An 11313-nucleotide genomic window follows, 5' to 3' on the forward strand; every position below is an offset into this window, starting at 1 on the left:
CAACTACTGAGCCTGCGCTCTAGAGCCCGTGAGCCACAACTACTGAGCCCGTGTGCCACAACTACTGAAGCCCGTGCGCCTAGAGCCCGTGCTCCGCAGCAAGAGAAGCCACCGCAATGAGAAGCCCGCGCACCGCAACGAAGAGTAGCCCCCGCTCGCTGCAACTAGAGAAAGCCTGCGAGCAGCAACGACGACCCAACGCAGCCAAAGATAAATAAATAAGTAAATTTTTAAAAAAAGAGAGAATTTCTCTGTCCGCTGACCTTAGTTTTCCTAACTAACAATGCAGAAGAACCACTCCATCTCCCTGTCACACAAAACCTTGAAGTGCATGGCAAAATCAGAACACAAGAAATGGCTGAGGGATCTAAATAAGCAGGCAGGGCCTGAGACAGCTCCATGCAGGTTCTGAGGTGCCAGATGGAATAAGAGGGCAGCCAGTGTCTCCCATCTTCTGATTACGTCTTCCAAGTACTGCAACTCTGATCAAACTCAGAGGCTAAGGGGTGGGACTCCAGAGGCATCAGCTCTGATCTACAGGGGCTAATTGAGCATCCAGTGGAATCAAGACCCAAAGGAGAGATGACGGGGCAAGAGACCCCTTTAAAACAGCCCGCCTCATGCTCCTCAAATTCAAGCAACAACCAGTTCACAGCAGCCAGATGATGAGTGTTGTGGATCTTGATAAAGACCTTGCCTTTGTCTCTCGTGGAGCTGCAGCACCACCGGAGGGTGAAAGAATACATTTTACATGTGGAAGGACAAGAGGGATAAGTTACGGAGAAGAAAAATTTCCTCTGAGAGTTTTCAATGAATAAACTTCGGTTTTCCCAAAGAACCCTCTACCCTGAGAAGAGGTTCCCAAACACTATTCATGTTGTGGCTTCCTCTCTGCCCTGAGATCCCACCTGTGTTCACACTTTTGATACATTCTCACCCATTTGTTTTTTTGCTATTTTCACACCACTCACCAGAGTCCTGGGCTCTTTCTCTTGCTCTAAAATGGAGATAATGTTCAGATCAGAAATAGAAATTCCTGCTTATCAGAACAAAGAAATGTATAGTGGGACTTCCCTGGTGGTCCAGTGGTAAAAAATCTGCCTTCCAATGCAGGGGATATGGGTTTGATCCCTGGTCAGAGAACTAAGATCACACATGCCACGGGGCAACTAAGCCCGCACGCCACACCTACTGAGCAAGTATGTCTCAAGTGCAGCCCATGTGCTGCAAACTACAGAGCCCATGCGCTCTGGAAACCGTGCACCACAACCAGAGAGAAGCCCGCTCGCCACAATGAAGAGCCTGTGCTCCGCGATGAAAATCCTGCATGCGGCAACTGAGACCCCAAGCAGCCAAAAATAAAAAATTAATTACTTAATTAGAAAAAAAAAAAATGGAAATGTAAAGTGCTGTGGTTTTTCCAAAATCACAGTGCTTTGTTCAGCTGAGTAGTGAAGAAAAGACAGGCGTTTCTGGAAAAATATTTCAAACATTCACCCACTGCCGGCCTCCTTCTAAATGCATAGGGAACAGTGTAATACATAGACCTAACACTCGTCCAAGAAATACTGGGTCAAAAGCAAAGGGTACAAAACAGGAAATCAGACATTTTTTAAAAGTCTGCCATTGTGAAATTGAGACACAGATGTAGAGAACAAACATACGGACACCAAGAGGGGAAAGCAGCGGTCTGGTGGGGGTGGGGGTGTGATGAATTGGGTGATTGGGATTGACATGTATACACTGATGTGTACAAAATGGATGACTAATATAAGAACCTGCTGTATAAAAAAATAAATAAAAAATTAAAAAACAAAAAAAAGAAAAACAACATGGCAGAGATGTCAAAGATAAAATGGGTCTTGAGCAAATTTAAGAGATGTATTTATTAATGACTCCTAAGAAGGGCCTAAAGTCAGTGCTTAATAATTCTATTTTATGTCTACCTTTTAATGTGATTTAAAAAAAAAAGTCTGCCATTGAGCTTTTTTTTTTCAATTTATTTTATTTTTATTTATTTATTATTTTTTGGCTATTTTGGGTCTTCGTTGCTGTGTGCAGGCTTTCTCTAGTTGCAGGAAGTAGGGTCTACTCTTCGTTGTGGTGCACAGGCTTCTCATTGCGGTGGCTTCTCTTGTTGCGGAGCACGGGCTCTGGAGTGCGTGGGCTTCAGTAGTTGCAGCGCATGGGCTCAGGAGTTGTGGCTCGTGGGCTCTAGGGCACAGGCTCAGTAGTTGTGGTGTACAGGATTAGCTGCTCTGCAGCATGTGGGATCTTCCCAGACCAAGACTCGAACCTGTGTCCCCTGCATTGGCAGGCGGATTCTTAACCACTGCACTACGAGGGAAGCCCTGCCATTGAGCTTTATATATAATTAAGCTCTAGAACAACCTCTGATGTAACACGAAAGGCACAGATCATCTGAAGAAAGGGTCAGTTTAAACTCATGATGCTGCATGTCTGAGTCTCCAAGGGGCCCCCCAAGAGGCACACAGGGGAAAATGCATAACACAAAAGGGCAGATCCCAACATCTAGAGAGAAGTTATCCTCACCCATGGAGATCGGGTTCCTTTACGTTTCCAACATCATGTCACTGTACAAGGCCCTCTGTGCAGGGTCCAGGCATTCCCACCCATCCTAAGAGAAATCAATGGCCACATCTTCAAAAGTCAGCTGTTCCTGAAACAAAAACATTTCTGGGGTGGGGGGGGAATGTTGGATAAATTAGGAGTTTGGGATTAACATATACACACTACGATAAATAAAACAGATAAACAGGAAGGATCTACTGAATCACACAGGGAGCTATACTCAATATCTTGAAATAACCCATAATGGAAAAGAATCTGAAAAAAGAATATATATATAGCTGAATCACTTTGCTGTACACTTGAAACTAAGACAACATTGTAAATTAACTATATCTCAATTAAAAAAAATTTTAACCAAGTGGCCATGAGGATAGTTTTTATCTGGGCCCGTGACCCATGGCCACTGGGCCTGCGCGTCCGGAGCCTCTGCTCTGCAGCGGGAGGGGCCGCGACGGTGAGAGGCCCACGTACCGCAAAAAAAAAAAAGAAGTTCAAAGGACTTCCCTGGTGGCACAGTGGTTAAGAATCCACCTGCTAATGCAGGCGGCATGGGTTCAATCCATGGTCCAGGAAGATCCCACATGCTGCGGAGCAACTAAGCCCGTGCACCACAACTACTGAGCCTGCACTCTAGAGCCTGCATGCCACAATTACCGAGCCCGCGAGCCACAACTACTGAAGCCCGGGCGCCTAGAGCCCATGCTGTGCAACAAGAGAAGCCACCGCAATGAGAAGCCCGTGCACTGCAATGAAAAGTAGCCCCCACTCGCCGCAACTAGAGGAAGGCCACACGGAGCAACGAAGACACAACACAACCAAAAAGAAATTAATTAAAAAAAAAATGAAGAAGTTCAAGGTGAACAACATGGAACAGCATGAAAGGTCACTATATATGTGGACCCACACAAACACACACATACACAGAAAATGTTAGTGATCTTCCTACTATTTAAACCATTAACATGATAGTGTAGGAAAAATTCAAGGCCAGGGAATATACTGAAGATATAATTTCAACTACAAAAGATATATACTTTTGAAATCATGAGAAGTGATTGCAACTGATGTCAAAAAAAATTTTTTTAAGGATTAAAAGGGAGTACCATGAACAATAATACCTACACATTACATAATCTATAAGATACAGGTAATTTCGTAGAAACATAAACCTACTAAGTTGGAAACATTAAGAAATAAAAAATCTGAACAGAATTATAACTAGAGAGATTCAAGTAGTAATGAGAAACCTCAAAGAAAAACTCAGGAAGAGATGTCTTTACCTGCATAATTCTACCAAACATTTACAGAAGAATGACCACTAATCCTGCTAAAAATCTTACAAAGAGTTGAAGAGAAAACACTGCCAAACTCATTCTATGCAGCCAACATGACTGTGATACCAAACCCAGAGCATCACATAAGAAGAAAGGAAAACTAGGGCTTCCCTGGTGGCGCAGTGGTTAAGAATCCACCTGCCAATGCAGGGGATACGGGTTCAGCCCTGGTCCGGGAAGATCCCACATGCCGCGTAGCGACTAAACCAGTGCGCCACAATTACTGAGCCTGTGCTCTAGAGCCCGCGAGCCACAACTACTGAGCCTGTGTGCTACAACTAATGAAACCCACACACCTAGAGCCTGTGCTCCACAACAAGAGAAGCCACTGCAATGAGAAGCCCGTGCACCGCAACCAAGAGTAGCCCCTGCTCACCACAACTAGAGAAAGCCCGCACACAGCAACGAAGATCCAACACAGCCAAAAATAAAGAAAGAAAAATAAAGAAATCTATGTAAAAAAAAATAAAGACAATGGGACACTCTCTCCAAAAAGAACTGCCACACACAGACAGACACCCAATTTGACCAATCATTTCATGGGTAACTGTTGCTCACACTCAGAATTTTTGGTCTATTCTCTCATCTCCATTTTACAAGTGGGCTCCCCAAGGGCCAGAGGGGAGATATCTCTGAGAAGGTCTGAATTCAGTGAAGAGAGCCATGTGGAACTGAATTCTGAAAAGCTTCCTGAAGGACCAGTGGGCAAAGTTTGTCCTTACTGTCCATCCCACTAAAACACAGGGACGGGGACTTCCCTGGTGGTCCAGTGGTTGAGAGTCTACCTTCCAATGCAGGGGATGTGTGGGGGGTTTCATCCCTCATCGGGAAACTAGGATCCCACATGCCGCGGGGCAATTAAGCCTGCGCGCCTCCACTACTGAGCCTGCACGTTCTGGAGCCCGTGCTCCACAACGAACAGCCCCGCGTGCCGCAACTAAGACCCAACGCAGCCAAATAAGTAAATAAATATTTTAAAAAACAAAAAATAAAAAACACAGGGACGATCTTGCATGTTCCTGAGCAAAGGAAACTTCTCTTGCAAGGTCTGATCACACTGACACCAAGCAATTAATTATTGTTTCTCAGAAAATCAAAGAAAAATATTTTAAAAACACAGAATTGCAAAACCATTGCCGCTGGTGTGGAAAACACTGAAAGGGGTCAGCTTAGAAATAAGCTGTGAGCAAACTTCTTCATCATCAATAGAGGGGCTTTGTTGGAAGGTTTCACATCGATCCAGCCCATCCTTCCTCACTTGCACAGAACAGTCAAGAGGGCCCTGAGGGAAACATCTTTATAACACCTCACAGCTCACAATTTTAACAGAGCACACAAAAAGGAAGAAAACGGAATATGAGACTAACTGGTTAAACTAGGTTTTGGCTGTTAATATAAACCATCATTGATATCTTTACCAAGTACACATCAAAATAGCCTAAAATTATGTATTAGTTACCAAGGAACTTTTCCCATATAGGAGATAAAGAAGAGAAAGCAGGCAGGCCTCAAAGGAACCTGAAACATACTTTTTTTTTTTCTTAAACACATTTTTTAAAGAAATAATTTGTGAATTTTTTTCCCCTAAAAATTCTGCTGTTAAAGTTTTTAAAAATTGAGACTATAATGTTTAGAAAAGAATGATATGAGTTAATTATAGACCACCAAAAATTATTCCAGAAATAAATACTTATTTACAGGAAGGAGAAACTGAATGAACTAAGATTTACTCCAACCTACAAAAAAAAAATTATATATACAGAATCAAGAAAGAAAAAGTAAATGCATTCACACAAAAAATACTTTAAATGTTCCTCTAAAAAGGCACCATGCAGTGACAGAGTCAGTCATTTCTTGCCCCAGGTGTCCTCTCCCCTGACCCCTACTCCATGCCAGGAAAAGGGAAGGGCGTGACCCACAACTAAGTGAATCAAGTCACTGTCCCCCTGGCTGAATAGGGATTGCAAATGGAAGTTATCTTCTCATATAAATAATTACAAAATGCATAAGCCTGTAGACTGCAGCTTTGCAATTCTCATCCTCATTTGTATAATTTAAACAAATTTTAAATGTACTATATTCTAAAACCACAAATCATATATCACGACTTAATCATCCACATCCAAACAGCTCACCATCCAACTGCATCCAGCTCCCACCACCTACCTGCACTACTATGTGTCACCATCTCATTCCGTTTATCTGTCTCCCTAGTTTTCTCCGTCTACGTCTTTTTGCTCCCCTCCGCTCTCCTGCTGTTCCTGCCCTCTTCTCTATTTCCTCCCTCACACCTGGCCTGCCCCACTCTGCAACCTGTTGCCCCTTGTTCCTCTTTCTCCGCCACCTCCGCTCCCTGTCTACCCTCTGGGTTACACCTCTTCCGGTCCCCTTCCATTCCGTTCCTCCCCACTCGCCGGCACTTCAGTTGGCGACGCTTCCTTCCTGCTCTGTCCTCCTCTGCTCTTCGTGTCCCCCTTTGTCCTCTTCCTCTCCCAGCACCTGTTGCTCTGAGAGCCTTCGTTCCACCTTTTATCCTCTCCCGGACTCACTGTGTGCAGGGCCTCACCACTGCTGCCCTCGCTCCTACCAGGCCGCTCGCCATGCTGCCCACCCGGAGATCCGGCTTTTTAAATTTACTTCTCTATTTTATTGGCCCGCTAGTTTCAAGGCTAAATCTATTTCATTTCACTATCTCTTTGCAAGTCCCTCAGCCACCGTCTAAGTTCCCATTGGTTCTCCCTCATTCTTTTCTGCTTCTCAGTTTTTCTATCCCTCTCTCGATCGCTCTGTCTCTGCTTCTCCTGATCCCCCTTCGCCCCCATATTTAGAAAGATGGCGAGTGAATAAGATGCCCGCCTACCGCAAGAGACCATTTTCCACCGAGTTGAACTTGGCACGGAAGAACCATGGGTGTCCACAAGGCTGGCGCAGGTCACGTCCCCCTATGCGGGGTGAGGGGAAGGGCTGACCAAGAAAGAAGCCTGTGGAGCAGAAGGACCGGCCTGAGGAGACGCGAGGACAGAGGCGCTGGGAGGGAGGGAGGGGGTCTCAGGAGAGGGACGGGCTCTGAAGAACCCCAGGACCGGGGAGGGGACGCGGCCTGTCCGGGAGCGGGGCGACCGGCGCTGCCCTCCAGGGGCCGAGAGGGCGAGGCTGGGGGTGGGGTGAAGGGCGAATCCACCTCGCGGTCAAGGACTTTACAAGGGGAGGCCGAGACAGTTAACAGGTTTTAAGCAGCGAAGTGTTGCGAAAGGCGGTGTCCACGTGGACCGAAGGTAGAAAATACAGGGCAAGCACCATCCTCAGAGAAATTTACAACCCGAAGAGAAAAGATCCCCGAAAAGATTCAGACCGGCTAGATCTGAATTTACCTGGGGTAAATTCAGGGGCGGGTGTGGGGATTTTAGGCCCGCAGTCATTCACAAGACCCTGAAGAGGGAGTAAGAAAGGCCCCGGCACGCGGATTTTCACTAGAAAGGAGAAATTCACCCTGTGTCTTATGACCCTGTCTCCGCCGTATCCGCTTCCAGGTCCTCTGGAAATTGCGCGCGCGATTAGAAGCAAGGCCTCCGGGGGTCGTGGCCTGGGCGGAGAGCTTCCAGCGAGGAGCCGGAGGAGGAGGGAGCCCAGGTCTGAGAAGGGAGAGCGAGAAGCCCTGGCAGGGGGCGGGCACCGAAGGTGCTTCCCAGTAACTTAACGTGCTTAGTTTAAGTGACTGTAACAGTTTTAAGGTAAAAAGCTTACAGTTGCGTGGGCCAGTTACGTCGGAAACTAAGATGTTTCCTGTTAAGATGAAAATGGTTTAAGTAAGGGAATATCCTGTTGGTCCAGTGGTTAGGAACTTGGTTAGGGAACTAAGATCCTGCAAGCTGCACAGCTGAACCAAAACCAAAAAACAAAACAAAAACAACAGGAAAACGCCACACACACACAAAACAAAAACCCGTCAGTGTCTTTTTGTCAAGAGTTTGCTTTCAAGTCCTGCTAGTGAGACTGAAGCAAGTTGTGACATGTGAACTTAGTTGCGGCACGCATGTGGGATCCAGTTCCCTGATCAGAGATTGAACCCGGGCCCCCTGCATTGGGAGCACGGAGTTTTATCCACTGCGCCACCAGGGAAGCCCCCTGTATATTGTTTATTCTTAATAGGAAACTGAAGAACATTGACCTCTTCAAACTGTTTCACTAAGCGTTCCAAGCACAAAAATGTTCTACTTTTAATGACCTCTGAAAATCTTTTATATTCTAATATTTTTGGTTTACTTCCTGTATTCCTATTTTCACTTCATGTAAATCAAGGTTTATGCCATGGCTTTTATTCTAGCGCACACACACAAAAAACCACATAAAATATATTCATATAGTGCATATTGGTGAAAGTATGTCAGGTTTTAGGTGGTGTGAAAAAGAAATAACAAGGCCAAGGCAGAGTCCCTTCACCCCAGGACAGCAAACCAAGTCTTAATTGTAGTTTCATCCCTCCCTAGAATGTGGCCTGAAACCAGTAACTCTGCAATTTCCAGATCAACACTAGTGAGGTTATCTACAGAATAAGACCTCAGCTGCACGACTACCCAAAATAGGAGACCTAGCCTCAAACAATCCTGTTTAATTTTTTTTGTGCCAGTAAGTCTGTCTTAACCCACTTTCTCCCTACAAAAGCGTTCATAACTGTACAGCTCCTTGAGCACCACCCTATTTACTAGATGGCATGCTGCCCTATTCATGAATCATTCAACAAAGCCAATTAGATGGGTTTTTTTAATTAATTTGTGTCGCGTCTTAGTTGCGGCACGCATGATCTTCGTTGTGGCATGTGGGATCCTTCATTGCGGCGCGTGTGCTCTACAGCCTGGGGGCTCAGTAGCTGTGGCACACAGGCTTAGTTGCCCTGCAGCATCTGGGATCTTGGTTCCCCGACCAGGGATTGAACCCGCGTCCTCTGCGTTGGAAGGCAGATTCTTAACCACTGGACTAGTAGGGAAGTCCTAGCCAATTAGATCTTTAAATTTACTCAGTTCCATTTTTGCACATTAATGGAAGTCAGCCTCTAAAATGCACTGCTATGGTATTTTCACTATAGCCATCCAAATATTCTGGAATAGAGTGTGGAGAGAATAACTCAAGTACAAATTATGAGTATGTAATCTCCCCAAGTATGCTGCTTGATTCCTTCATTGAAAGAAATTGTTACAGATACATTTTCAGCCCTGAGAGCCTAATAGTGCATTCTCAGTTTCTGTAATATATTCCTGAGGTGGGGTAAAACTGTGTTGGTAGAAAGAACATGATTAATCCGTGGTTTTAAAAAAAGTGATTTATTAAATAAGAGACGTATGATACATTCTGAATAAAACAGCAGCAGCAATTAAATGTGAATCATATAACTACAAATACTATTTGGTTTCTTCTGATTAAATTCCACTCTTGGTTAACTGCTCTCTATTCAATTTCCAAGAATAAGACTAATTTTTCAGACTTCCCTGGTGGCGCAGTGGTTAAGAATCCACCTGCCAATGCAGGGGACAGGGGTTCAAGCCCTGGTTCTGGAATATCCCACATGCCGCACAGCAACTAAGCCTGTGCGCCACAACTACTGAGCCTGTGCTCCAGAGCCCATGCTCCACAATGAGAAGCCTGCACACCACAACAAAGAGTAGCCCCTGCTTGCCACAACTAGAGAAAGCCCATGTGCAGTAATGAAGACCCAACGCAGCCAAAAATAAATTTACTGAAAAAAAAGACTAATTTTTCATTAACCATTGCCATTCAGTGGAGAACGTAACCACCATTTCCAGTGCATTATTTCTAACAAATAACGAGTCCTAGTAACCTGTGACTCTCCTCCCATGAAAAGTCCAGTCCTTAATGCTTGATCTGTTCATTGTCAGTTGGAAGAACATTCTGTACTATAACCCACTGTCTATGGATGGGCACCTTGAACATAAGCATGATAACTGATATCATAGGTTTACATTATTCTCTGCCCTTCCCTGATTCTAATTCATTCAATATTGTTATGTAACTCAGTATTTTTTTTTCTTTTTGGCTAGGTCGGGTCTTAGTTGTGGCACATGGGATCTTTATTGAGGCATGTGGGATCTTTCATTGCAGCAGACTGGGTCTTTGTTGTGGCAGGTGGGCTTCTCTCTAGTTGTGGCATGAGGGTTTTCTCTTCTCTAGTTGTGGCACGCATGCTCTCTAGTTGAGAAGCGCAAGCTCAGTAGCTGCAGCGTGTGGGCTAGTTTCCCCACAGCATGTGGGATCTTAGTTCCCTGACCAAGGATTAAGCCACATCCCCTGCATTGGAAGGCAGATTTTTTTTTTTGGCGGTATGCGGGTCTCTCACTGTTGTGGCTTCTCTCGTTGCAGAGCACAGGCTCCGGATGCACAGGCTCAGCGGCCATGGCTCATGGGGCCAGCCGCTCCGTGGCATGTGGTATCCTCCTGGACCGGGGCACAAACCCGTGTCCCCTGCATCGGCAGGCAGACTCTCAACCACTGCACCACCAGGGAAGCCTGGAAGGCGGATTCTTTACCACTGGACCACCAGGGAAGTCCTTTAGTATTGTTTCTCCAGGAAAGGTGGATATGAATGAACCACACCTAGTGAACTTGGCCCCTTCATCTTGACTCCATCCCAGAGACCATCAGGAAATTCCTGTAAGAAAGGTATAAAATCAAAAGACTTCAAATCTTAGCTTGAAATTCATAAAGTAGCAATGTAGCCTTTTCAAGAATACTCAAATGAAATACTCTTATTAGAACAGAAGGGCCATTTCCACATGTCCTTGCTGCAGTGATATACATAAGTTTTAATATTTTGTGACTTGTAATTATTCTGTAGTACGTAACATCTCAGGTTAATCTCAGAGAAGTAAAGACTTAGTTATTCCTAGTATGGATTATTGGATGTATGGCGTGTTTTAAGAATTGGCCAAAAAATTTACACATTACATTTGTAAGGATTCTCCCCAACACGAATTCTTTGGTGAATCTTAAGAACACACTGTTTCTTAAAGGTATTTCCATGTTTAATATATCTGTATAGTTTCTGTCCTGCATGAATTCACTCATTATGCCAAAGATGTGAATATTTGATTAAAAAAACTGTACAACATTCATTACATTTGTAAGGTTGCTCTTCAATATAACTTTTTGTTTCCTTTTTGGCTGCTTTGGATCTTTGTTGCGGTGCACAGGCTTCTCATTGCAGTGGCTCTCTTGTTGCAGAGCACGTCCTCTAGGTCCACAGGCTTCAGCAGTTGTGGCACAAGGGCTCAGTAGTTGTGGCTCGCGGGCTCTAGAGTGCAGGCTCAGTAGTCGTAGAGCATGGGCTTAGTTGCTCCGCGGCATGTGGGATATTCCTGGACCGGGGCTCGAACCC

The 11313-nt window shown here is 45.0% G+C and overlaps 1 protein-coding gene across 1 annotated transcript in view; it reads right to left on the minus strand.

Moving 5' to 3' along the window:
- The window catches only part of LOC113605695 (zinc finger protein 160-like), a 67354-nt gene that overhangs the window by 33589 nt on the left and 22452 nt on the right, over positions 1 to 11313 (minus strand). The window lies entirely within an intron of this gene.

Source organism: Aethalodelphis obliquidens, unplaced genomic scaffold (genome assembly GCF_003676395.1).
Source record: "Aethalodelphis obliquidens isolate GAN/ISIS:26980383/991018 unplaced genomic scaffold, ASM367639v1 scaffold43, whole genome shotgun sequence".
Classification (NCBI taxonomy): domain Eukaryota; kingdom Metazoa; phylum Chordata; class Mammalia; order Artiodactyla; family Delphinidae; genus Aethalodelphis; species Aethalodelphis obliquidens.